The sequence below is a fragment of the Nicotiana sylvestris genome, chromosome 8 (assembly GCF_000393655.2).
Source record: "Nicotiana sylvestris chromosome 8, ASM39365v2, whole genome shotgun sequence".
Taxonomy (NCBI): Eukaryota; Viridiplantae; Streptophyta; class Magnoliopsida; order Solanales; family Solanaceae; genus Nicotiana; species Nicotiana sylvestris.
Genome location: NC_091064.1, coordinates 67,315,374 through 67,342,473, shown reverse-complemented (window position 1 = coordinate 67,342,473; position 27,100 = coordinate 67,315,374). Strand labels below are relative to the sequence as shown.

General features: G+C 40.4%; 1 long non-coding RNA gene and 1 pseudogene across 1 annotated transcript; both read right to left on the bottom strand.

Annotated features, from left to right (window-relative positions):
• LOC138875157 (bifunctional dTDP-4-dehydrorhamnose 3,5-epimerase/dTDP-4-dehydrorhamnose reductase-like) overlaps positions 1–27,100 on the bottom strand; it is a 112,239-nt pseudogene that overhangs the window by 18,785 nt on the left and 66,354 nt on the right.
• On the bottom strand, positions 7,728–12,238 carry LOC138874530 (uncharacterized). Its single transcript, XR_011401517.1, has 3 exons — positions 11,561–12,238; positions 10,883–11,487; positions 7,728–7,893 (listed from the first exon to the last, which is right to left on the bottom strand). It is a non-coding gene; the product is annotated as an uncharacterized lncRNA (long non-coding RNA).

Below are 27,100 nucleotides of genomic sequence, written 5' to 3'. Positions count from 1 at the left end.
ATAGCCTTTCTTTAGACAGAAACTTAATCTTGTCTTTGAGATAAATTATACTTACCTCAGATTCCTCATCGGATTCTCCAATTGCCATAAGTGCTTGTTCATCTCCATCTTCACCCTCAGAGTCCTCATCTGAGCTTTCTCCCCAGACAGCAACCATAGCCTTTGTTTATCCTTTGTTCTTCTTGGGTTGAACCTATTCCTTCTTCCTGTTCCTTCGTTCAGCTCTTTCCTTCTTCCATTCAATTTCCTATTAAGGGTAGTTTTTGATGTGGTGATCAGTCTTCCCACACTTGTAACACCCCTCATTGTTTTGTTTTTCAGGAACCCTTGGTTTATTGTAGCTTCCACTTCTGGAAGGACCCTTTCCTCTCATTAGGTACTTCTTGAAGTCCTTTGTGATCATGGTCATTTCATCCTCCTCTAGATCAGCACCTTCAGTGATTCTGAATGCCTTGCTCATTTCCTTTTTGGGTGCATCCATCTTTATGGTTTGCCTTCTAAGTTCATAGGCAGTAAATTTCCAATTAGCTCATCCAACTTAAGAGTAGCAATGTTCTTTGATTCCTGAATGGCAGCGATTTTGCTTTCCCAAGTGACTGGCAGAACCCTTGTCAAAATTTTCTCAACTTTGTCCTCTTCAAGAATAACCCTTCCAAGAAACTTAAGTTCATTTGTCAGTGTGGTGAACCTTGTGTAAATCTCCTGGATGGTTTCCCCTTCCTCCATGGTGAAATTCTTATATTGAGAATATAGCAGTGTTCCTCTAGACCTCTTCACTTGAGGTATTTCTTCATGAGCCACTTGCAAAGTATCCTAATTTCCTTAGCAGTGGTACAACTTTGAATTCTACTGTACTCATCTGGACCCAGTCCACACACAATCCATTTTTTGGCCTTGACATTCTTCTCCCATTTCTTCAAATCTTCAGCAGTGCAGTCAGCTCTTTTCTTTGGCACATCCTCTCCTTCAGCATTCTTCTTTGTAGTTACCAGAGGACCATCTGTGACTATGTCCCAGAGTTCATAGTCTTCTCCTATGATGTGATCTCTCATCCTGTTCTTCCACCAAGAATAGTAGTGGCCATTAAAGAGTGGAGATCTATCAGTGGATTGCCCTTCCCAGTTTTCAGGTGGTGCACTCATTTTGATCTTTTCCTAAGGTGTTAGCCTCTTCAAGGATAACCTGCTCTGATACCAATTGATGTTTTATAAGTCAATACCACACAAGAGGGGGGGTGTGATTTGTATGGTGACCAATTTTCCGCTTAAACTATTTATGGAAGGACCTGGTTCTTCTATGTGTTCCAACTACTACTGTTGCAGAATAATAAATATAGAAAGTAAAGAACACAAGTATTTTTACGTGGAAAACACCTGCTCAAAAGGTGAAAAAACCACGACCTACTACTCAGTAGGATTTTCCCCAACACTTCACTAAATCACTGAGCCAAAACAACATTTATAAAACTCTTTTTAACCCTAAGGATTACCTCTAATCCCATTGTAGCAACCAGCCTCTGACTGTTGCGACAACTTCAAGTTAACTCTAACTTGAATACTCAAAGTACCTATTACAATTGCTTCTAGATAAAGCTGAAAAGTACAATATGAAAATACCTACTACAATTGAACTAGAAATAAAGAAAGGCAGATAAAACTCTTTATGGAGCTGGTTCTTCAATCTGGTTCATGTAGTTTCAGGTTTGCACACTTGAATCACACACGAACTGCTTGCAAAAAGCCTTGCTATTTTGCTCCCAATTCACGTTTAACTTATGCGTTTTTGTGCAACACTTGTAATGTGAGAACATCCTACAATTTATAGAGTTAGTAGATGAAGAAATAACTAGAGTTCTGATGCAACTCTTCCTTGGTGGAAGAGTTCTAGTTGATTTCAAATTCTAACTCCTTCCCTATCTTGGATAGTGTTCTCTTTGATTAAGGAGTCCTTCTCCTTATCAATTATGCAACCTTTTCGATCAAGAGATATTAAATACACCAAGTTAACCTTATCTCCTTCACGTGCAACCCATATGCTCGAATCTGCCCGTTTTGTGCACCTGAGGAATGGACCTGGTTCATCCTGAGTTCCTTTGTCAGTCTTCAAAACTAACCTTTACTTGGGCCAACAAACACATAGAAATCCGCCCCTCGAGAACAATGTCAATAGAATCCACCCCTCGGGCAATATCATGGAACAACACTAGCCCCTCGGGCTATATCTCATATCACAATAGGTAACCGTGCTCATTGGCGGTGTACAGACTCCGGGAGGTGCCCCTTATGGCCCAAGCGCAATATCAGGCCATCTCGTGGCATAAGCAGTAGGCTCTTGGCCTCATATCAACAAGCCACCTCGTGGCACACAATCTCGGGCCCACAGCCTCATAATCATGAATCAACTCAAATACCTCATAACACAGGCCCTCGGCCTTACTCAGTCAAAATCTTATAAGCCACTCGGGCATAATAAACATGATGCTCAGCCCAAAATATCGTTAAAATATCACTTAATGTGTTAAAATAGAGTAAGCATGGTTGAGTTATGAAAAATAGTAGAATATAGCATGACTGAGTACAAGTATTGAGTTAAAACAGTGAGAAAATACCAGGAAAAGTCCCCTGAGGGTTCAAATAGTTGGCACGAGGCCCAAATATGGCATTCCGCCCATAACATGATGATAGCAAATAGTTCAATTCCCGGCCCGGGGTTTCTTGAGCTTCCTATTGGTCGCTGTGTCGTACGCTCCTGTCGGTGTGAGAAGTTTCGTCGACTTGTTGTGTGTCCTGTGAATCTGCGTCCGCTAGGATTGGTCCGGGAGCAATATCAGGATTCCGCAGAGGTGCTCCAACGGCCGGGACAGCCATACCATTTTCCACATGATTTTCGAGGTTGTCGTTCTCAACTCCGTTTACCGAGCCGGACATTTGGGCCTGAAATCAAAGAATCTTGGACAAGAAAAAGTGTGAAAGTCTATGTGTATTTGTGTAATGAAAACCAACAAGAAAATAATCACTATTATTTTTAGCCCCACGGTGGGCGCCAAACTATTTACCGTGAAAATGGTAAAAATAATTAAATTTGTAAATGGGATTCTAAAAATACGTGATCTATTCCCGAGCTAGTTGTTAGAGCAGTTGATGCTAAGAACGTGAAGTATAATGATGAAAAGCGAGCTAAAATGAGACAGTAACCAAACCAAGGGGGCCTATTGCCCGGATGCAAAGCCGGTTGACGGGGACCTCGGAGCCAAGGTTCGAGCCGAGCTCGAGCTATCCAAGGAAGTCAGGAATGGGATAACAAGCGGATATATAATCAAGAAAGGATCTATGTTACCAATATTGAGCAATATAGTGAAGAACAAATAAGAGGCGATGAATACGGAGGCGGCCTCGGGCCGGTACCAAGTGATAAACAAGAAGAATGACCGAAGATAAATGGCTTTGAGCCAAGGAGAATAAGCAAATTAGAGAATAGAAAGAGAGAGAAGATATTATTACACTTGAGTAGAATAATTGGAGCCCCCCTTTACAAGGTGTTGGTGACCCCTCTTTTATAGAAAGGGGACGCCCAAACTTAGTACAAAATGCGCAGTATAACAAAAGTGAATGGGATGTGACAGCCTGTTAGCTTTACGTCACATGTGGGCTGATATCGAGCCGCTTAAGTAGATTTGATCGACCCCGGGTGCATTCCTCGGGGGATTTCTGCTTTCGTCGGGGCTTCAGTCGATGTTTATTCTTGGTAGGGTATCGACAGGTTTCGAGGGAAGCGACTGACCCGAGATCCTGTGCTTCCGGGGTCACTCTTTGAAGCATTATGTCAAGGGGAAATCGGTCCCCCGGTTTTCACCGCACACAACATAGATTCACGTAGAACACACAATCAATTAATACATAAAATAATCCAGAATCTACTATGAGCATGAATACCCATGGCAGATGTATATACCCTCGTCAACTCATATATACATCACCTCCACTTGTAGCAAACAATGTTAAATACTAGGAAAAATTTCTTCAACCAAAGCTAGGCAAGACACTTACCTCAAACAATACAAATCAATACTCTAAAAATCTCTTCCCGCGTGAATTGACCTCTGAACGGCTCGAATCTAGCCAAAAACAACTTGATAACATCAAATAATGCCATATGAAACAAACCCAAACGATAAAGATCGAATCTTTAATCAAATACTAAAGGTCAATCAAAAAGTCAACCCGGGTTGCACCCTAGAACCCGATAAAACTCATAAATCCCGAACACCCATTTGAATACTAAACCAAATGCACAAGTTTCATCCAAAATCAACTTCAAATTGGGGTTCAAATCTCCATTTTTCACTTTAAAATTTTTTTACCGAAATTCCTAATTTGTTTCTCTTACATTCACCAATCAAATGCCAAAATCAATGATAGAACAATAAATAATGATCAAATCCGAGTCAAGAACACTTACCTAATCCAAGTGGTGAAAATTGACTCAAGCATTACCTCAATCCAAGCTCTCGAACACAAAATATGATAAAATATGCTCAAAATACCAAAAATGACAACTTAACACACTACCCAGCAATACCTTTTGCAAAGCAAGCCTGTCACGCCTCGAACCTGGGCCTGTAAATCATTACCTGCATCGTGAGATGCAGGCCCCAAGCAAAAGGGACATCAGTACATTTGAATTGTACTAGTATGTAATGTAACTGAAAGAAAGAATTATAAATGCTAAACCTGAAACTAAGCTGATAACTGAGAATTGATAATTGATAACTAAAATGATAACTATTGAAACTGAAATTGAAATGATAACTAATAACTGATAACTGAAATAATAACTAACAATTGAACTGAACAAAGGAAGTAAGGATATGAATACTCCCTCTTCTGAATGATGAACAACATATTTATCGGAATAAGCTACGGCCTCGGGCCCAATATATATGTGCACAAGCTATAGCCTCAGGACCAAGTATACGTATACATAACTACGGCCTCCAGCCCAAAAATGCATAAACCATAAACTACGGCCTCAGGCCCAAACATGCGTAAAGCATAAACTATGGCCTCAGGCCCAAGTATGCATAAAGCATATAACTACGACCTCATGCCCAAATATAGGTATTCAATATTCAGTAACTGAGAATCATACTGAAATACGTGATGCTAAAATATTGAATCATACTGAGTTACATGATACTTGAATGCTGAATAAAGCTAGACTGAGACATGTATTCTTGAATTGGTTATGAAAATTGAAACTTCAATTGTTTAGGACATGGTGAGTAATCTAGACTGAGACTCATGGGCATCAAACCCAAGTCTATATTAATTACGCACTGATTTCACAATGTTTAGAATGAAAGTCATGAATGAGTTATGAAGCTAGAGTATAGAAGTTCTACGACTATTCATGGAACTAAGGCATAATCACTTTCTGAGGAAACTAGTAATAGTCATAATGAATGGGGCGTAGGGAGAATCATGGACATTCCCAAATGTAAAGAGTTAGCCTAACATACCTCAATTTCGCCCCTTAGTGATAGTATAATGATCAACAATACTAAGAACCTTCAATCTACATTAGCAACATCTAATGGAACCAATTTATAACTTCCAGTATCATATATGACCAACCTCCGAAGTGTGCGTTTCTGAGTAGGATTTGCAAGTTCTGGGTATTCTCATTTCGTCAAATATTCCTTGATATCATGAAACCAAGGCTTTCCGTCTGCTTCTTCCACAACATGAGCACAATAAGCTGGCTGATCATGGATCTTTATCGGAATGAGATCAACATAGTTCTTATCTGGATGTTGTATTATGGATGATAGGGTAGCCAATGCATTGGCAAACTCATTCTGGACTATGGGAACGTGCTGGAACTCTGTCTTTGTGAACCTCTTTCTCAACTCTTGTACATGATGCAGATAAGGGAGTCTCTTGGAGTTCTTGGTCGCCCATTCTTTTCGGACCTGATGTATAAGCAAGTCTGAATCCCCAATTACTAGAAACTCTTGGATGTTCATGTCAATGGCAATCTTGAGCCCTAAGATGCAGGCTTCGTACTCGGCCATGTTGTTGGTGCACGTGAACCTGAGCTTGGTAGATATCAGAAAATGCTAACCGATTTCTGATACTAGGAATGCTCCTATGCCAACTCCTTTCAAATTTGCTGCTCCATCGAAAAACATTCTCCAACCATCATGGGATTCTGCAATGTCTTCTCCTATGAATGATACCTCTTCATCAGGAAAATATGTTTTCAGGGGTTCGTATTCTCCATCCACGGGATTTTCAGCAAGGTGAACTACTAGTGCCTATCCTTTGATTGCTTTCTGAGTCACGTAGACAATGTCAAATTCACTCAACAGGATTTGCCACTTGGCCAGCTTGCCAGTGGGCATGGGCTTTTGAAAGATGTACTTTAAGGGATCTATTCTTGATATGAGATATGTAGTATAGGCACAGAAGTAGTGCCTCAACTTCTGAGCTACCCAAGTCAAAGCACAACAGGTGCGCTCTAACAGAGAATACGAGTCTCGTACGGGGTGAACTTCTTACTAAGGTAATAGATGGATCCGTCTCCCTTCACATCCACATTGAAGATAGCACGCAGTGGTGAAACATAAACCAACGTAAATTTGACGATAAAACCTCGACTGATAAAATTCTCTAACACAAAAAGTCTCCAACCTACCTTGAACCTTCTTTGATCACCAACGCTCATATTTACATACCACTCTTTGCCACAATGGTAAAGATACGCGTGTTCTAATATTGGAGGAAGATGCTTGCAGATTTTTCTTGGGATATACTTTTTAAAAATATGCATTACTATTAAGTTACGAAAAATATGAAACTGAATAAAGATATACAATGCTGATGTATATATATATTCTGGAGTTAAGGTATAAGAAACAAAAATATTTTGTATCAAAAAGAATCTTTAACACCCCAAGCATATCGCGGTTAAATACTACATTTTGCGTGAATATATATAGCACGGTTAAGTACTACGTTTTCTGGGTTGCCTTGCCTATAAATAACGGGCGCATTCTAGTTATTTTTTGTGCTTAACAATAACCAATAGCAAATATTTCCATAAAAGTAAGGTTTTTTTTACGTTTTAGCAAATGTCTGATTCCCTTTATGTACCAAGGTGTGAGTGCGGAAAAAATTGAATGATGAACGACTGTTGGGATGATGGTGAAGTTGGACGCCACTACTGGATGTGTATGAATAAGTTTTATAGGGTTCCTGACGAATCTGTTTGCAATTTTGAGGTATAGATTAATGAACCCTATCAGCAGGAATACTACAAAGAAAAGTTGTAGTATCTTCATTATTTGACCAGAAAACAGTGGGAATATAAACGACAATACAAACGAGAAGTTGCGGAGTTGAAGGAGAAACTCAAAGAGGTAGAAGAAGAAAAAATAAGCTGGAAGAAAACTTTATGTGGTTGGAGCAGAGAATACTAGGCGGTGTTGACTAAACAATGACATGTACGTGTTGAGCGTAGTAGTGTATCTTTATGTTTCTCGTGTCATGTGTTTTCATTAGTTGTACTGAATTTAAGTTATGTTAAGTTTCTATGTTTGTGTTTGTGTTGTAGTGTTAAAATAAAGAAGAAATGGGGTAATAAAAACATAATGCGCATATTATGTAAGCATAAAAAATTATTGTTATTATTTACATAAAATAAAAAAAATCAATGTGTCCCACAGCCTTTTTGCTTCAATGCAGCCGTTGGCCTGAGGCGTACCCCCTCCCGCCCGGATACACTATCAGGATCATCCTCATCATGTCGCCTCTTTGTATGAGGATGCGCTGCAACATGATCGTCAGTTGGGATAGTAGGATTAGTAGAAGGGGTCATCGGTCCATCAGCAACCTACAAAACAATAAGTAAGCTTAATATATGAAAATGTATATTAGTAATGTACGTGTTAAGTCAAAAACATTTTCTTACCATGGTCTTGTCGGGCTCCTGAATATAAGCATACGTGGTGTCCTCAGCTATAACGACCCGGCCGATCGTTTTAAGAATTAATGCCCCGATCCCCTATTAACTGCTTTCCCCGTATTTATTTCTGCTATTTTGATTTGCCGGGATGTTCAGGTTTGAGTTTCGGAGAGTTTTTAGACACTTAGTCCCTAAATGAGAGCTTAAGTTTTGAAAATTTGACTGTAGTCGGAACAGTGTGAAGATGGCCTTGGAATGGAATTCCGATGGTTTCATTAGCTCCGTTGGGTGATTTCAGGTTTGTGAGCGTGTTCAGATTTTATTTTAGATGCCCGTAACTAATTTAGGCTTGAAATGCCGAAAGTCAAATTTTTGAAGTTTCAGGTTCGATAATGAGATTTTGATTCGAGGGTAGGAATGGAATACCAGAAGTTGGAGTAGCTCCGTAGGATTGAATGTGACGTGTGTGCAAAATTTCAGGTCATTCGAATGAGGTTTGATAGACTTTTTGATCGAAAGCGTATTTTGAGAGTTTTTGAAGTTCTTAGGCTTGAATCCGATGCTAATTGATTGATTCGATGTTGTTTGAGGTGTTTTGGATATTTGTATAAGTTTGGATAGTAGTATATGACTTGTCCGTGCATTTGGTTGAGGTCCCGGGGGCCTCGGGATGATTTCGGGTGGTTAACGGGAAGTTGGAACTTGGAGTTTGCAGCTGAAGTTCTTTGGGCTGCTGTCATAACCGCATCTAGGTTGAGAGGCCGCAGATGCGGAGTAAAGCTGCAGAAGCGGACAAATAAGAAGTAGGGCAGGGACCATAGAAGCGGATGGATTAACACACCTGCGGGACCGCAAATGTGGCATCTGGGTCGCAGGTGCGGAGATGGAACTTTTAAGTGAGAACCGCATAAGCGGTATCGCAGATGTGATGGGTGGACCGCAAATGCGGTGTTTCTGGGCAGAAAATAGGAATTTTGAGGGTTTAGTTTCAAAAGTTGGAAATTCGATTTGGAACTCGGGAGAGGGCGATTTTGGAAGGAATTTGAAGAGGAAATCAGTGGGTAACACTTCCTTAACCCTTTCTAGTTGTATTCCACTAATCTATTGTTAGTTTTATCATTTAATTTCGGATTGGAGATGAAATTTGGGGAAAAGTTGGAAGAAAGTTCTTAGACCTAGAATTCGAATTTTGATTGGGATTTGACATTGGATTTGGATAATCTTGGTATGCATGAACTCGTGAGAGTATGAGGATCCTGAAAATATAAATTTTACCCGATTCCGAGACGTGGGCCTGAGGGGCGTTTTGGTCATTTTACCTAATTTCGCGTATTAGCTTAGAATTTATTTGTAGAATCAGTTACTTGAAGTGTTATTTATAGTATGCAATTGAATTGAATAAATTCGTGCCATTTGGAGTCGAGTACTCGTGGCAAGAGCGTAGTTTCGGGTTGATTTTGAGCTGGTTCGAGGTAAGTGGCTTGCCTAACCTTGTGTGGGGGACATTTCCCTTATGATTTGGTATTATTGATAATTGAAATGCCTTGTACGTGAGGTGACGAGTGCGTACTTGTGCTAATTGTTGAAAATCCGGTTTTTCATTAAGTAATTACTAGCATGTTTCTTTTTCTATTTATACTACTTGCAAATTTAAGCATGTTGTTAGCTTAGAAAAAACATGTCTAATTGACTTAATTGACTTACTTGCTCAAACTGCCTTATTTGGATTACGTGCAACATGCTAGGTTAGAAATACCTGTCTTACCTTAGTATGGAACTTGAATTGAACTGTGTACTCTTATTGTTGTTGCTGTGTGTTTACTTTGGGACTACGGGACGGTATCCCGGGAGATCCCTCTGTATGTTTACTTTGGGACTACGGAATGGTATTCCGGGAGATTCCCCTGCACATTTACATTGGAACTACGGGACTGCACCCGGTAGATTCCCCCTGTACTGAGTATTTATATTTGGGACTACGGATCAGTATTCCGGGAGATCCCTCGCATTATGAGATGGACTACGGGACGATATCCCGGGAGATCCCTCGCATTATGAGATGGACTACGGGACGATATCCCGGGAGATCCACTAGATATTTATGTTTGGGACTACAGATTGCTATCCTTGTACTGAGCTGTATCTCTTTCTATGTTACTTTGCCTCTGTGGTAGTTGTTGTTGTCCTTATTATCCTGTATTTAATTCTTATTATTATCTTTCAACATTATTGCTTTATCGTATGCTGTCATACCTTATATTTTAGTTTAACCTGAGTAGGGCCCTGACCTTCCTCGTTAATACCCGACCGAGGTTAGGCTTGGCACTTACTAAGTACCGTTGTGATGTACTCATGCCCTTTCTGTGCATGTTTGTCATGTGCAGATCTAGGTACTTCCACTTAGACTTATCACGCTTGAGACGAGGCGCTTGTAGAGACTCTGAGGTATATCTGTCGCGTCCGCAGACCGAAGAGTCCCTTTCTACTCTGCCTTTTAAGTATTAGACCTTCTATATTTTCTTTCCTTTGTTAGCTATTCTGGAGTTAGATACTTGTAGGCATTCAAAGGCTTGTGATCATGAGATTCCGGGTTTTGGAAACTGTATTTAGATTTCGAGAGTTGATATTATGTATGCCGAGCGGCACTTTTAAATACTGTTTTATTTCACTATTTCGTTATTATTATTTCTTCTGCAAAATTGGTTTATTTTTTGCATTGTTAGGCTTACCTAGTCGTAGAGACTAGGTGTCGTCACGATGGTTCACGGAGGGTGAACCGAGGTCGTGACATCAGCATCGCACAAAATGGCCTCCGTGATGGGCTAGGATGAATCCTTAATAAGAAAATTTTAAAAAAAAATTATGGAGAATCAAAGAGAAAAAAACAAATTAAAATTTAATAATAATACAAACATACCTGCGCCTGTGATAGATCCACAGCACCCGTCAACAATGAACCAAAACTCAACCTGCACCCACCATCCACGTCTCAAATGGCCGATCCTCAACTGCGGTCGATGGGCCTGAAAAGAACTGCTCCCAATCTCTGGTGAAGCTCGTGCGCGTAATCAATAATGGATCTGACAGGGTCACCTGCGATGCTGGCAGCACCAGCTGAAGGATGTACGATAGCATGTTGCTAGGATGATCGTCTGGCTGAGGAATGTAACCCGGCAGATCAGCTTCAACCTCCTCATCAGATGCCTCAATAGGTGCCCCAACGCCCCTTGCTGGGGACCACCTCCTCGCCGGCCCCACGACCTCGTGGGGTAACCCTGCCTCGTGGGACATCCCTGCCTCGTCCCCGTCCCCTGGGGCATGCCACAAGCCTACCCCGATGGTAGTTCTTTGGTGCCACATAACCAGGGTCGTGATCTAAGCGCTCGCCCTCTCTGGCTCACTGTAGTGTTCGAGCAACCAGCTCTGTCACCTGCCGACCATACTGCTGCAAAGTGACCGCTTGATCGCTGGCATGCTGCTGCATTTGCAATCCCAACTGGTGGACTAAATGAAGACCAATAGCTTGCACAACATGTAAAATATAAATTACAGAACGTTATATCACAGTTATAAGTAAGAATGGCAAATAACATACCAGTGCCTCCTGCCACCCATGGTATGGAACGTACTAACCGCCAGCTCGATGGTTGGGGTTCCCGATGATAAGTCGGGTAATGCCGCGGTACTAGGGCATATATTCATGCTCAGTATCTTGCAAACTCGGTGAAGGGGGGAGGCGGAATCAGGTCAGCTCGCCAGTCCCATGTATCGATCTGCTCCTCTAGCCATGCCAAAAATACATTGTCCACTTTGGTCTAATCATCCCGCTGGTAATGTGTGGTCTCCCAGGCGGGCGATTTCGGTGGGAGCTGCGGCCTGCCAAACTGGTGAAGTACCCGCTCAATGGCATGATGCTCCACAATATCAAGGCAGAACAACAGGACAAAAGCACCCCACAGAAGTCGGCCGGTCGAGCAATAATTGGGCAAGCTAGCTATCATCGCATCGCTGTATGGCGTTCAGATGAACTATTAACGAAGAACAGAAAAAGTCAGTATACGGCATTTGTGTTTGAAGTAATGACAACTCAACTTAGATATACATTTACATGTGCGCCATCCAGCAAATCCAATATATCTCTACACAAGGAGAGATTATGACAAGCCTCGTTCTCACGCGTATTTCCCCGTCGGAGTACCCACCTCCTAGCTAGAGGAAGCAACTCCGGTGGTACAACCGGAACTAATGGTGGTATAGGTGGATGGAATTGCAGAAGCCGCTCCCAATCCCAAACCTAACATAAAAACTTGACGTCAAATTTAAGATATATTTTTACTAGGTATGTTAAAATGAATAGAGTATTCGAATATGTTGTCACCTGTAGTAGCGGCAAGAATCCAGCAACCTCACACTGGGTGCCCATACTCACCCAGCACTTGCATCTGTACAAGTAGGCGAGAATAGCAGAGCCCTAGCTGTACTGGGGTAAATCATCTAGCCGCTCAAGATGATGAAGAAATCTCAAGTTGACTAGGTTCCCCGAAGTGATCAGGAACAAGACCTCTCCAAACAACAACAGTAGAAGCAACCTCGTATACCGGTCGACATGATAATCCGATATATCGTCATTGATCAGAGGATGCATTTAGTCGTCAAGGGAAAATGACTGGCCCCATGCAGTATAGTCTCATCCTCTGGCCGGAAAGCAGTGAGCCGCTGCAGCATGTCCAGGTACATACCACGTGTTATCTCTCTCATGCTAGACAACAATGAAACGGTTAGTCCATCAACGGGGATCCCATGCAAAACTTCCACATCCTGCAGTGTGACAGTGGCCTTGCCAATGGGAAGGTAGAAAGTGTGCGTATCCGGCCTCCACCGCTCTATCAGGGCCGTGATCAAAGACCAATCGAGATGCAGCCGCCCGATCTCAATCATCCTGTAGAAACCAGTGTCCCGCATGCACGCGACTACACGGGCATGGAGAACTCTACCATGTAGAAAGTCCCACATGTCGCCCACTTTCTTACATTTTTTACTACTATTCTTCCCTCCCCCTAACCCCCAATACATCATAAGCATGACACCTAGTCACTATGTGATTCTGAACCCTTCTCCCTAAACCTAATGAGTAACTCTGTTTAGCACTCCTTAATCTAATACTATTAAGCTCCTGGCATGAACCTTTTGTGATAGGCTATTGCTGTGACTATTTAAGTTCTGTAGTAATTATATGGTGTTAACCTATGTGCAAATATGCTTTCACATATGAACTACTTGTCCCCAATTCCTCCTTTCACTGTCTGTGTTTGAACTATGTATGTTGATTTGGTTTTGAGTTGCTGATTGTCGTGTTTCTTTTCTTCTTCAAACTGGTTTTTCACCGAGGCAAACTTTTCTATTGCTTTCCAAAGCTTATTTCAAACTAATCATTGTCAAAATTGTTTCCAACTCAACTCTTTTAAATCTATGTCAAGCACTCTCACATATACTCTTAGACCACTAGGTTCTACCCCTTTTGTGTGAGCCTTGCCTTGGGACCCTTGAGCTCCTTCTGAACTTGGACACATAAAAGTTGGCCTTTCCACACTGCATTTACTTTGTCTTGGCTATGGAATTTGGGTGTGAGCACTTCCCGGGATCCCTTGAGGTCCTTAGGGAACTCTGACACACCCAGATACGAGAAAGACTATGGAACAATCTTGGCACTTGAGGAGATTTATTACATAACTCAGGGAGGAAGTCCTACTCAGGTGCTGAAAGTCTGGGCCTGTTTCAGGCTCTCTATAGTGTAATTTTTTACTTTTCTTATGTAATTCATTTTAGTATTGGTCTGTAATAATTTGTAAACCACTCTGGGGTTGGATAGTGAAAAGGGGTGGGTAATATACATGTTGTAGTATAATTCAGGGTAGAAATCATATTCCTACTTTTGCTTTCTCTATGCGGAATAGCAGCCATGTTTAGGTACAACATGCCAAGCATGTCATGCATTAGATATCATGCTATTTAAGATTTATATGTACTATTTTCAGCATCTCATCCACACTTAGAAATCATGTCCATAGGGTAGATAATAACAATAAAATAAGCTACTATTATGTGCTTCTACCCACGTAAACATGTTCTGAAATTTTATTTAGAAATCTTGCCTTAGGGTAAACGTGTTAACATAATTTGTTATTCATGCACTCACCATATTGCAACCATGCTCCGCACTTAGAAATCCTGCTTTAGGTAAACAACCAAAAAAACTGTCACTCCTGCCTATTTTGAAACTGTGCATAACTTGATATGCATTTAGAAATCCTGTTTGAGTTATTATGCATCATGCTGCATTAGACATCATGTTATAGGATCGCACTTATTCAATCATACCTAGTCTAAACACAAAGGTATAAATAGTCCTCCTATTCTAAATAAACTGGTAATTAGTCTCTGGATGTTTGCAACATCTAGAACTGCATGCTATTAGGTATAACAACCTGGAATTATTAACAAATCTGAATAACTGCTATATGTTATTTCACGCCTAGGCAAGCCTTAGGCAATCAACTTTAAAATAAAACCAGAACCGTCTTTGTGATTAGTGTTTAACTGTCAACGTGTTAAAAATCAATAGGCAAGCCTGATTCGGACTTCTTTTCTGAGTCATGTAATAAATCTGGTTCTGCTGTTATCACTTAGATACCTTGCTAGGATCTAAATTTAGACCTTAATTGCGTATGAGTCATGATGTTTATGTGTACTATGTGTGGAGATATATCTGAGCCTTTCATTTGTCTTCAATATGTGTGGAGATATTGAAGTCCTACTTGTTTATTGTATGTCGCCTTAGTATTTTACCTTTAAATTTGAGGGTCTTCCTAGAACCCCCTTTTATAGGATAGGAGTCCTAAATTCCTCCGGGACTGATAGGAAGGGACGGGAAACAACATGCAATAGGTGTTGAGACCAACCTTCTCTTTAATTACCTTCACGGGGCGGGAAAGGGTAGATATGGACATGATGACTAGTGCTTTAATACCACGTGTAGCCCCTCTTTGAGGAGTGTCATACCGGGTATTGCATTGATGTGATCCATATTATAAACAAACCTGGGACACCCTCTTTACATTCACAAATGTGCTTAGATAGTAATTCTTTTTAAACTCTTGCTTTTTCACTAATTGTTTTTCAAGCACTTGTGTATTTAAACTTAAATCCCCTACTATTTGAACCATACTTGTTTATTTGCTACTTGTACAAATTCACAAAAAACTGTTTGGCCGGGAACCACAATAGTGGATCCTGAAGGGTGCCTAACACCTTCCCCTTAGGATAATTTCAAGCCCTTACCCTATCTCTAATTACCAAACGTAGTTATAAATGAACCTCATAGGTGTCCTAACGCGCCTTAAATCGTTAGGTGGTGACTCCTCAAAAATGCAAACTCCCTTTCCAAAAGAAAAGAGTTGTCCCAACCAAAATGTCATAAACCCGATTCCGCGAAGGAAAAAGGGGGCGCGATAGTCAACATATATTTGGTGCTACTGGACCACAAATGTCGAGCCTCGAACCCACATATGAATATTTAATAATTAAATATTGTATAATTATAAAAATTAATTATTTAATTTACAAACAAACATATAAAATTATAAAACTAACATGTAAAATTATAAAATTATCGAGCATGAAACCCATATGTGAATATTTAATTATGAAAATTAATTATTTAATTTATAAACTAACATATAAAATTATAATAAAACTAACATATAGAAGAATTTAGGATATCTTGGTGCTACTGGGCCGCAAATATTGAGCTTGGAAACCATATGTGAATATTTAATAATTAAATATTGTATAATTATAAAAATTAATTATTTAATTTCCAAACATACATGTAAAATAATAAAACTAATGCATAGAAGAATTTAGGATATCTTGGTGCTACTGCGCGACAAATATCGAGCCTGGAACTCATATGTGAATATTTAATAATTACATATTGTATAATTATTAAAAATAATTATTTAATTTACAAACAAACATATAAAATTATAAAACTAACATGTAAAATAACAAAACTAATACATTGAAGAATTCAGGACAAATTGGTGCTATTGGGCCGCAAATATCGAACCTGGAACCTGTGACGACCCGGCCAGTCGTCTCATGAGTTACCACTTCGTTTCCCCCATTTCTGCTTCTTATTGCTTTGTTCATCAGTTCTATGAGTGATCGGGTTGGTTCGATCCGGTTCGGAAAGGATTTGGTAAGGTTTGAGGCACTTAGTCTCTTTTGAGGAAGCTTAAGTTGGAAAAGTCAACCGGATGTTGACTTATGTGTTAGAGGGCTCGGATGTGAGATATGATGGTTCGGATAGCTTCGGGAGGTGATTTGGGACTTAGGAGCGTGATCGGAATGTGTTTTGGAGGTCTGGAGTAGATTTAGGCTTGAATTGGCGAAATTGGATTTTTGGCGTTTTCCGGTTGATAGGTGAGATTTTGATATAGTGGTCGGAATGGAACTTTGAGAGTTGTCGTAACTCCGTTGGGTCATTTGGGATGTGTGTGCAAAATTTCAGGTCATTCGGACGTGGTTTGGTATACTTTTTAATCAAAAGCATAATTCGGAAGATTTTGGAAACTTAGGCTTGAATCCGTTGTGTTTTGGTTGATATTATGTTGCTTTGAGCGTTTCGAAGATTGGAACAAGTTTGAATGATGTTATGGGTTATGTTTGTGTTTTTGGTTGAGGTACCGGGGGCCTCGGGTGATTTCGGATGGTTGACGGAGAGATTGGGAGTTTGGTGAAGCTGCAGATTTTTGTTGTTTCTGTTATTTCCGCACCAGCGGATTAGGGACCGCAGGTGCGACGCCGCAGATACGAGAAAGCAGTCGCAGAAGCGGAAGATCCTAGGAAAGGCAGGAACCGCAGAAGCGGTTGAAGGACTGCACCTGCGATGGTGCAGGTGCGGATAGAGCATCGCAGATGCAGAAGTAGAGTATTTAAGTGATTTGCGTAGAAGCGCACCTGGGACCGCAGATGCAGGTTCGCAGGTGCGAGTTTGGGACCGCAGAAGCAGTTTAGCTGGGGCAGAACATATAAATTCATTCCTTCGCGATTTTGAGCTATTCCACCATTTCTAAGTCAGGTTTTGGAGCTTTTTGGGCGATATGAAGAAGGATTTCAAGGGGATTTCATTGAGGTAAGGATTTTGGACCTAAAACTCGTTCCTATGGTATTATTTCACGGATTAGAGCTATAATTAATGGAATTTAAGGGTTAAAATTGGGGAAACTAGGGCTTGGTATTGGAGACCTAGACTTGAGGATTTGAGGGACCATTGGTGGTCGGATTTTGGTAGTTTAGATATGTATGAACTCGTGGGGAGATGAGGAATCTATTGATATGAATTTTATCAAATTTCGAGGCGTGGGTCCGGGGGTCGGGTTTTGGTAATTTCGGGATTTATGTTGTAAATTGATTATTTTCGCTTGCGCTTTGTTCCCTTAGCATATTTTAACATCGTGATTCTGATTCTGGATAGATTCCATGCAAGTGGAGGCTGATTCGAGGGGAAAAGGCATCGCAGACAATAGTTTGGACCGGATTGAGGTGAGTAATGATTGTAAATGTTGTCCTGAGGGTATGAAACCCCGGATTGCACATTGTTGTGCTATATTTAAGTGACATACATGCTAGATGACGAGCGTGGGGGCGTGCACTGTTGGGGATTGTGACTTAGTCCGTCCTGAATGACTAGTTTACCCCGTATTTGACTGAAAACTATTTGTTATCATCATGTTTTGGGCTGACTGCCATATTTGGGCTGCGTGCCAACTATTTGAACCCTTAGGGGATTTTTACTGATATTTCCTCACTATTTTGACTTTATACTTGTACTCAGTCATGCTATATTCTATTGTTTTCATAACTCAGCCATGTCTACTCTGCTTTAACACTTAAAATAATATTTTAAATGATATTTTGGGTTGAGCATCATATTTTACTGCTGCTCGAGTGGCTTGTGAGAATTTCAACTGAGTAGGGCCGAGGGCCTATGTTGTGATGAAACACCTAATTATGATTATGAGGCCGAGGGCCTGAGATTTGTACGCCACGAGGTGTCTTGTTGGTTATTCCACGAGATGGCTTGATATTGCGCTTGGGCCGTAAAGGGCCCCTCCAGGAGTCTGCACACCCCCAGTGAGTGAGGGTACTCATTGTGATGTGAGATATAGTCCGAAGGGCTAGTTATTGTTTTCTGTGTTGCCCGAGGGGCTAATTTTGTTGGTATTGTGCCCGAGGGGCGTTTCTTTATGTGTTTACCTTTCTAGTTGACTGTCTTTTACTTGCTTAACTATTTTAAAAAGGCATTATAAGAAGCTTAAATTGAACTAAAGTGATTCTGCATATTTTCACTATTTCATTACTTTTATTGGTTTTTACTGCTTCCTTATAGCCTGTAATATGCCTTACGTGATTTCTTATTTCTCAGTCTTTATTTTTTGATTATTACTCACTGAGTTGGAGTACTCACTTTACTCCCTGCACCCCGTGTGCAGATTCAGGTGCTGCTGATCCTGCTTGTGATGGTTGAGAGCTCCTGGCAGATTTCAGAGTTCACGAGATAGCTGCTCGGCGTTCGCAGCCCTGTGCTTCTTCCCCTTTATCTCATTTCCTTTCTCTTGTTAGTGATTCTGTAATAGCTAGTAGACTCTCCAACCTTGTAGTATATTGATAGATGTTCATGACTGGTGACACCCCGATGTCGGGTTGTATTGGTTTTAATTCCGCAAGTTGTACTGTTCACCGCTTATTTTGGGATTTTATCATGTTAAAGACTTAATACTTAGTATTTTAGTTGCTTAAAATGAAGTGGGAATGTGTCGGCTGACCTTGTCTTCACGAGAGGCGTCATCACGACCGGGTCCGAGGTTAGGGTCGTGACAGAACCCATATGTAAATATATAATTATAAAAATTAATTATTTAATTTACAAACAAACATAAAATTATAAAACTAACATGTAATTAATGTTGTTTAATTTACATTAGACATGGAGGTGCCACCTATTCATCCCGGACCTTCAAGCGATAAGCTACTATTGTTATATGGCGATCATAGGTCCGCCCACATATGGAGGGAGAGTTACTGACCCAGACTCTCCACGTCAAGAGAGTGGACGACATGTGGGTCTTTCTGCATGACAGAGATCTCCATCTCCGTGTAGTCGCACGCTTAGGGGAGATGCATTTCTACAGGATTTTGGAGATCGGGCGGCTGTAGCTCGATTGGTCCTTGGTCACGGCCCTGATAGAGTGGTGGTGACCGGAGACGCACACATTGCACCTGCCTATTGGCGAGGCCATCATCACACTACAGGACATGTAGGTTTTATATAGGTTGCCCGTTGATGGACACCCCGTTGCTCTGCCGCATAGCATGAGAGAGATGACACGTGTGCAGTACCGGGACATGCTACAACGGCTTACTGCTTTCCAGCCAGAGGATGAGAATGTATTGGCTGGGACCAGCCATTTTTCGTTGACAACTATTCGACAGTATTTGGAGGCATTGCATCCTGACATCAATGGAGATACATCGGATTATCATGTTCACCAGTATACGAGGTTGCTGCTACTCCTTATTTTTGGAGGGGCCTTGTTCCCGAACACTTCGGGGAACCTAGTCAGCTTGAGATTTCTTCATCATCTTGAGCAGCTAGATGAGTTATCCCTGTACAGTTGGGGTGCTGCTGTTCTCACCTACTTGTACAGGCAGATGTGTCGGGCGAGCATGGGCACCCAGCGTGACGTTGCTGGATTTTTGCCGCTACTACAAGTGACAACATATTCAAATACTCTAGTAATTTTAACATACCTAGTAAAAATATATCTTAAATTTTACGTCAACTTTTTATGTTAGGTTTAGGCCTGGGAGTGGTTCCTACAATTGCAGTCACTTCTACTACTATTAGATCTGGATGTGCCCCCTCTGTTGCTTCCTCTAGCTAGGAGGTGGGTTCTCCGGTAGGGACATACACGCGAGTACGAGGCTCAGCATAATGTCTCCTTGTGCAGGGATATCTTGGATTTGATGGATGGCGCACAGGTAATGTATATCTAAGTTTACTTGTCATAGCTTCAAACACAAGTTGCGTATACTCAAGTTTTCTGTTCTTACTTAATGGTTCATTTGGACGCCATACAGCGATGCGTTGATAGCTGGCTTGCCCAATTATTGCTCCGCCGGCCGACTTATGTGGGGTCTTCCATCCCGTTGATCTGCCTTGATATTGTGGAGCATCATGCCACTGAGCGGGCCCTTTGGCATTCTGCAGCTCGTACCGACACCGCCTACCTGGCAGACCACACACTACCAGCGGGATGATCATTCCAGGGTGGACGACACATATTTGGCATGGCTACATGAGCAGATATTTACTTGGGACAGGCGATTTGATTTGATTCCCCCCCCCTACCGAGTCGAGCTGATACTAAGCATGATTATATAGGCTGGTCCTGTGGTGTTACCCGACTTTTCGTCGGGAATCCAATTCATCGAACTGGCGGTTGGTATGTTCCATACGCCAGGACGTACAAGGCACTGGTATGTTACTTGGTATTCTTACTAATAACTGTGACCTAGCGTTTCGAAATTTTATATTTTACATGTTGTGCAGGCTATTGGCCTACATTTATTCCACCAGTTGGGACTGCAGATGCAGCAGCATGCCGGCGAGGGAGCGGTTATTTTGCACGAGTATGGCCAGTAGGTGAGCTGGCTGCCCGGACACTGCATCAAGCTAGAGAGGACAAGCGCTTAGAGCACGTCCCAGCTTATGTGGCGCCAGAGCACTACCATCAAGGTAGGCCTATCCCACGAGCGAGGGGAGCATGAGGCAGGGCTTTCCCATGAGGCAGGGTTATCCCACGGGGTCGTGGGGGCTAGCGAGGAGGTGGTCCTCAGCAAGGGGGTGTTGAGGCACTTGTTGAGGATGTTGGAGCTGATTTGCCGGGTGACCTCCATCACCCAGACGAGCATCACAGCAGCATGCCATCATTCAACCTTCAGCTAGCGTTCACTCCATCAGCATCGCAAGTGACCCCGTTAGATCCATTGTTGATCACGGGCACGAGCATTACCGAAGATGATTGGGAGCAGTTCTTTTCAGGCCCATCGACCGCTGCTGAGGATCGGTCGACCCGAGATGTGGATGGTGAGCGCCGGTTGAGTTATGGCTCATCATCGACGGGTGTTGTGGATCTTTCGTAGGTGCAAGTATGTTTGTATAATTTGTTTTTATCTCATCGATTCACCATAAATAAATTTATATTTTTCTTATTAAGGATCCATCCCAGCCCATCACGGAGGCCACTTTGTGCGATGCTGAGTAGGATGCGACGGATGCTTATATTCTAGAGCCCGACGAGACCATGGTAAGACTATTTAAAAAAAATTTGACTTAACATGTACATTACTAATATATATTTTCATATAATGAGCTGACTTATTCTTCTGCAGGTCGCTGATGGACCGACGACCCCTTCTATCGATCCTGTCAGCACTACTGACGATCATGCTGCAGCGCATCCTACGATAAAGAGGCCATGATGATGATCCTGATAGCATATCCGGGCAGGATGGGATGCGCCTCAGGCTAACGGCTGCATTGAAGAACACAAGTTGTGGGACACATTGGTTTTTTTTGTATTTTATGTAAATAAAAACAATAATTTTTTATGTTTACATAATATGCGCATTATGTTTTTATTTCTCCGTTCCTTCTTTATATTAAATACTACAACACAAACACAAACATAGCAACTTAACATAATTTAAATTCAGTACAACTAATAAAAATACATGACACGGGAAACATAAAGATAAAGTAGTACACTCAACACATACATGTCATTGTTTAGTTACTACCGCATATTATTCTCTACTCCAACCACTTAAATTTCTCTTCCAGCTTATTTTTTTTTCTTCCGCCTTTTTTAGTTTCTCCTTCAACTCCGCAATTTATTATTTATATTCTCGTTCATATTCCCGCTATTTTTTGGTCAAATCATGAAGATACCGCGAAGATCATTTGTAGCTTTCGTGCTTACATGGTTCATTAAGCCATAGCTCAAAATTGCAAAAATTTCCGTCGTTGCCTCCAAACTTGTTCACACACATCCAGTATATGTGCGCAACTTCACCATCATCCCAACAGTCCGCCATCATATAGCGTTTGCCATATTGGCACATTGGTACTTACATGCGTTCAGACATTTGTTAAAGCGAAAAAACCCCTGCTTTTATGGAAAGTTTTGCTATTTGTTATGGTTAAGCGTAGAAAATAACTAGAATGCGCCTGTTATTAATAGGAAATGCAATACACATAATGTAGTATTTAACCGCGTTATGCTAACACATAATGTAGTATTTAACCGCGCTATGCTTCGCGTGTTAAAGATTCTTTTGGATACAAAACAGCTTTTTCGCAGTTGGGCAACTTTTTAGATCGACAAGACAACACATATAACGTAGTATTTAACCGCGTTATATATATTCACACAGTACGTAGTATTTAACCGCGCTATGCTTCATGTGTTAAAGATTCTTTCTGATACAAAATAACTTTTTCGCAATCGAACAGCTTTTCAGATCGAGAAGACAACACACATAACGTAGTACTATATATATATATATATATATATATATATATATATATATATTTACTTATTTATCAAACATCTTTTATTTTTTAATCCAATACATTTTTTGATTACATGAACGGGAGGGAGAAATTCATTAATTTACTCAACTGAAAAATGTTAAATATCAATAAGATTTAACAACAATGGAAACATAATTTTATTTGATACATCTTGCAACATAAACAAGTACATACACTTATTACAAAAACGAAAACAAAACACTACGTGTATCATTGATAGTTGGGCACATTAGATGAACCTGCATCAGGAGCTGGATTACCACCGCCACCCAAACCAGCTGAAGGACATTTACGACGGTCGTGTCCTGTTTGCGAGCATATGCCATATTTACGCGCATAAATGGTATTACCAATATCCATTTAATTCCGTATACACGTTCTTTTTTGCACTTGTAGCTTACGCAAATAGTCCTTATTACACAATTTTTTAAATGGCTCTGGTGGCTAATAATGCTCAGCACCCACTGGCTGCATCTGCCCACTATAATTGTTTAAGTATGCAGTAACACTGTATTGCCTATCAACATAGTTGGTTGCCCCTAAACTTGTATGTTGAAAGCACTTCATGGCATGTGAGCATGGCATGTGGTAGATGGTTCATTTCTCACATGAACACAACCTGCTAACTTCATTTACGGTGTGGATATTATTCCCCCGGTGTTGATGGATAGCGGTGCGAACTACAAAAATATTTCGCATGTTGCAATACTATAAAAATGAATGCCAATGTGCTCGCCTCCTGTATTTCTCAAAACTTTTCATTAGTATTGGCATAAATTCAACACCCTTGTCCATCAATTTTGATGCACCTCTATGCCTTTCAACAAACCTCTCCGCCATCTGTTTGAATGACATCCGAGCCATGGCAGTGACAGGAAATCCACGTGCAGACTTCAATAACCCGTTGAAAGACTCTGACATATCTGTAGTCAGGGTTCCCCATCGTCTGCCACTGTCACGACCCGAATTTTCCACCTTCGGAATCATGATGGCGCCTAGCATTGTACTTGCTAGGCAAGCCAATGTTACAGAATATTACACATTTTTCCTTTATCATTTTATAATTAACACTTAACAAAACTAAATTAGCGAAAATTAAAGCGTAAGTACATGATTTAACTAATTACGTTTATACTATTAACGAAACTGAAGTACCACCTAGAAACTGGTGTCACAACTCACGAACTTCTACTAAAAATACTAGTCTGAAAGAAAAGAATATATCTGTCTTGATAGCATCACACCTCCTTTTTACCACCCGATGGGGGTATATAAGGGAGTTTTTCCAATTAAAGTGACATAAATCGAAAGGAGATTATTTTAATTATTTTTCAGAGTCGCCACTTGGAATAATTTATTTGGTGTCCCAAGTCACAGATCTATTTTTTAAATCCCAAATCGAGAAAAATCGACTTTATTTAAAAGTCTGCGAAACCAGAAATTCTAGATAAGGAATTTCGTTAACTCGAGAGAAGGTGTTAGGCATTCCCGGGTTCTGTGCTTCGAGCACGGTCGCTTAACTATTAATATTGGCTTAATTATCTGATTAATTACAAGTTTTAAACCTAGCGTACATTTGTAACTTTATAACTGCTTTTAATTAATTTAAAATCGTTTTTTAGGATTTATGAAATTATTTCTTGAACAGGTTACGATTGTCGTGCAGTTGCCGTTTTAGAACACACCGCAAACCACGCTACATGAAATGCACCTGCGATTCACGATATGTTAATTTTTATTAATGTTCGAAGTTTTTATGATCAGGTCACATAAAATGCACACCCGAATGTTGGAATTAGGCATCGTAACTATGTCACGGGAACCGTACCCATAGTCACGATGGTTTGTTATAGCGCCTAAAGCGAACTACGGATATTCATGGCCTAATATTTCTATGTTTGAGATTATTATAAGGCCATGAATTATGGAGTAGTTATGGAATAGTGTGATAAACTAGTTATGGAAGGGTGTTCTTAATGCAAAAAAAAACATTGCTAAAGATTAAAGTGTGAGATCAGTCTACTACTTTGTAATAGAAAAAGGCATGTTACCTTAGATACAAAAAATGTTTCTTCACTATGTGAAGGCAACACAAATCTGATGCAAAACATTTAAGAAGAAAAAGAAAAACTTCCATGGAGAGAAAATAATTAAAGTAGGTCATTCAACTGAGCATATTATTAATCTCAGACACAATTATGGATTTCAGGATATGCAACTGACTTTTTTGGAAAGGCCAAGCTAAACAAGTCAAAATAAGAATAACTATAAATATCCTGCTGAAAAGTAAAAATAACCTCACTAAATTGGACGCAAGAAATCTATGGCCCAGAAAGATAAGCATGTGGTGAGTCTTATCTTCTACACATGATTCTTTAAAAGGTGATATTTGAAAACCAGATACACACAGGTTCTCTTAATTCACACAAAGGATCAGGACAAAATTAAAAATTATCTGGGCACAAATTTTTCTTCCAATGGTAGAAATAGTTTCAATTGGGTATAATCCACGTAGAGTCTCAACACCGAGAAGAATTGCATCAAGTAAATAAAAAAAAGTTCAAACAAAATTTCAACAACAGGCAAACGATACTGTTATTCCAGCAGCGACATCAAATCGCAACCAACAATTAACGAGCAAGATCATTCAACAAAATACTAAAAGAGCAAATTGACACAAATTTTATAAAGAAGATAATAATATGCATCTGACCCAACAGGCTTCTCATACACTACGATCACAGTAACTAAGAGAATATGGCATCACCATATTTCAATCACAACAATACGAAAGTAACATCGAGAATAACAGAGAAAAAGGAGAAAAGATGAACCTGTTTATTCGAAATTCTTTTAATAACATTAGAAGAATCAGCAGATACAATGTTTTGCTCCAAAATTCTAGCTGAAAACAGCAGCGTTATCGAGCAGAAACAGCGACATCGGCGGAAAGGAACAGTGATTTGAATCGGGCTTCTTCTTTGATCCCAAGCGATTTTATGATGAACAAACAGTAACTAAAAGACTTTGAACCTCTATTTTTAGTCCTACTGCTCTTCAATTTCAAAGTACTCTTTATCCTTTCTCTTTTCCTTTTTTTTGGGTTTTTCGAAAATGGGGGGGGGGGGGGGGTCTATTATTAGTATAGTAGGGAGGAACGACGATAGCCTTTCTAAGGGGAAAGTTTTCTGATTATTCCCATTTGAGAAGAAGAAGGAATGGAGAAAAAAAATAGGGGCTCCCCAGATCCCCCGTTTGCCTCTGTCTTCTCTAAGGTGGAGCTTCTGATTCTTTTTCTAGGTCTATATCTGATGTTAGTCAACTTTTGTAAAGAAGGGGGGGTGAGGTCGCCGTTTCTCTTTCAAGGGGAAGGGGTCTTCTTGTTTTTTCGTTGAAGAAAAGATGAGCTGATGAAGAAGAAGGTCCAAATGGCGCTCCTCCTTTTTTCTAAAGGATCTGATCTTCTTTGTTCTTTAGGGTTTCTTTTTTAATAAAAGGGAAGGGGAAATGGGTCAGGCAGGTCAGGGATATGGACCAGGTTTATTGGAACGGATTCGGGGCAGGCTTGTGGAATAATTAGGCCATCAGAAATGATTTTTGGCCCAAGTTTGAAACAAAACCAAATTAAAACCTTTTCTTTCTCTCCCTTGATTTTTGCAACGTTACCCACTTTCAACTCTAATTTTGTTTGATCTAATTTGTATGGCCAAATTATTTATCTATGTTGCTTAATTAACTAACCTAAGAATGTTTATTTAGTTATTTAAATGATGCCTTTAGCAATGTAATTAATTCCTAAATGCAAATTAAACCTAAGATGACATGAAATTAAAATGTGATAATTTTTATGGTTTTTCTCATGATTTTAAAATATTAAACATGCATGAAATGCAACTAAATAAAGAAAAACTTTTAAAATTCATTAAAATTTATTTTTGGTCTATTTTTAGGACTTATTTTCATGTAGGGCAAAAATTGGGTGCTCACAAATACTAAATAAAACAGGAATGAAGGAAGGATATGAGGGGACGCCAGGGCCTGCGGACGCTTACAGGACTACCTTAGGTCTCCTGAATGCAGTAGCAGCAACCAGCCTCTCGATCAGCCACTAGCTCCAAACTTGTCACGATCCCGGTTCGCCCTCCATGAACCATTGTGACGACACCTAGTCCTCTACGACTAAGTAAGCCTAAATTGCGGAAGATAACCAAAATGCGGAATAAAACAAATTAAAACAGAATGAAGAGTGATAAAAACTGTGTTTAAAAGTGTCGCTCGGCATATACTACACAACATTTTCAAAATCAAGTACACTTTCCCAAAACCCGGAAATTCACAGAACCACAAGCCTTTGGATATCTACAATGTCTAACTCTAGAACATCTAACAAAGGAATGAAATATAGAAGGGGAA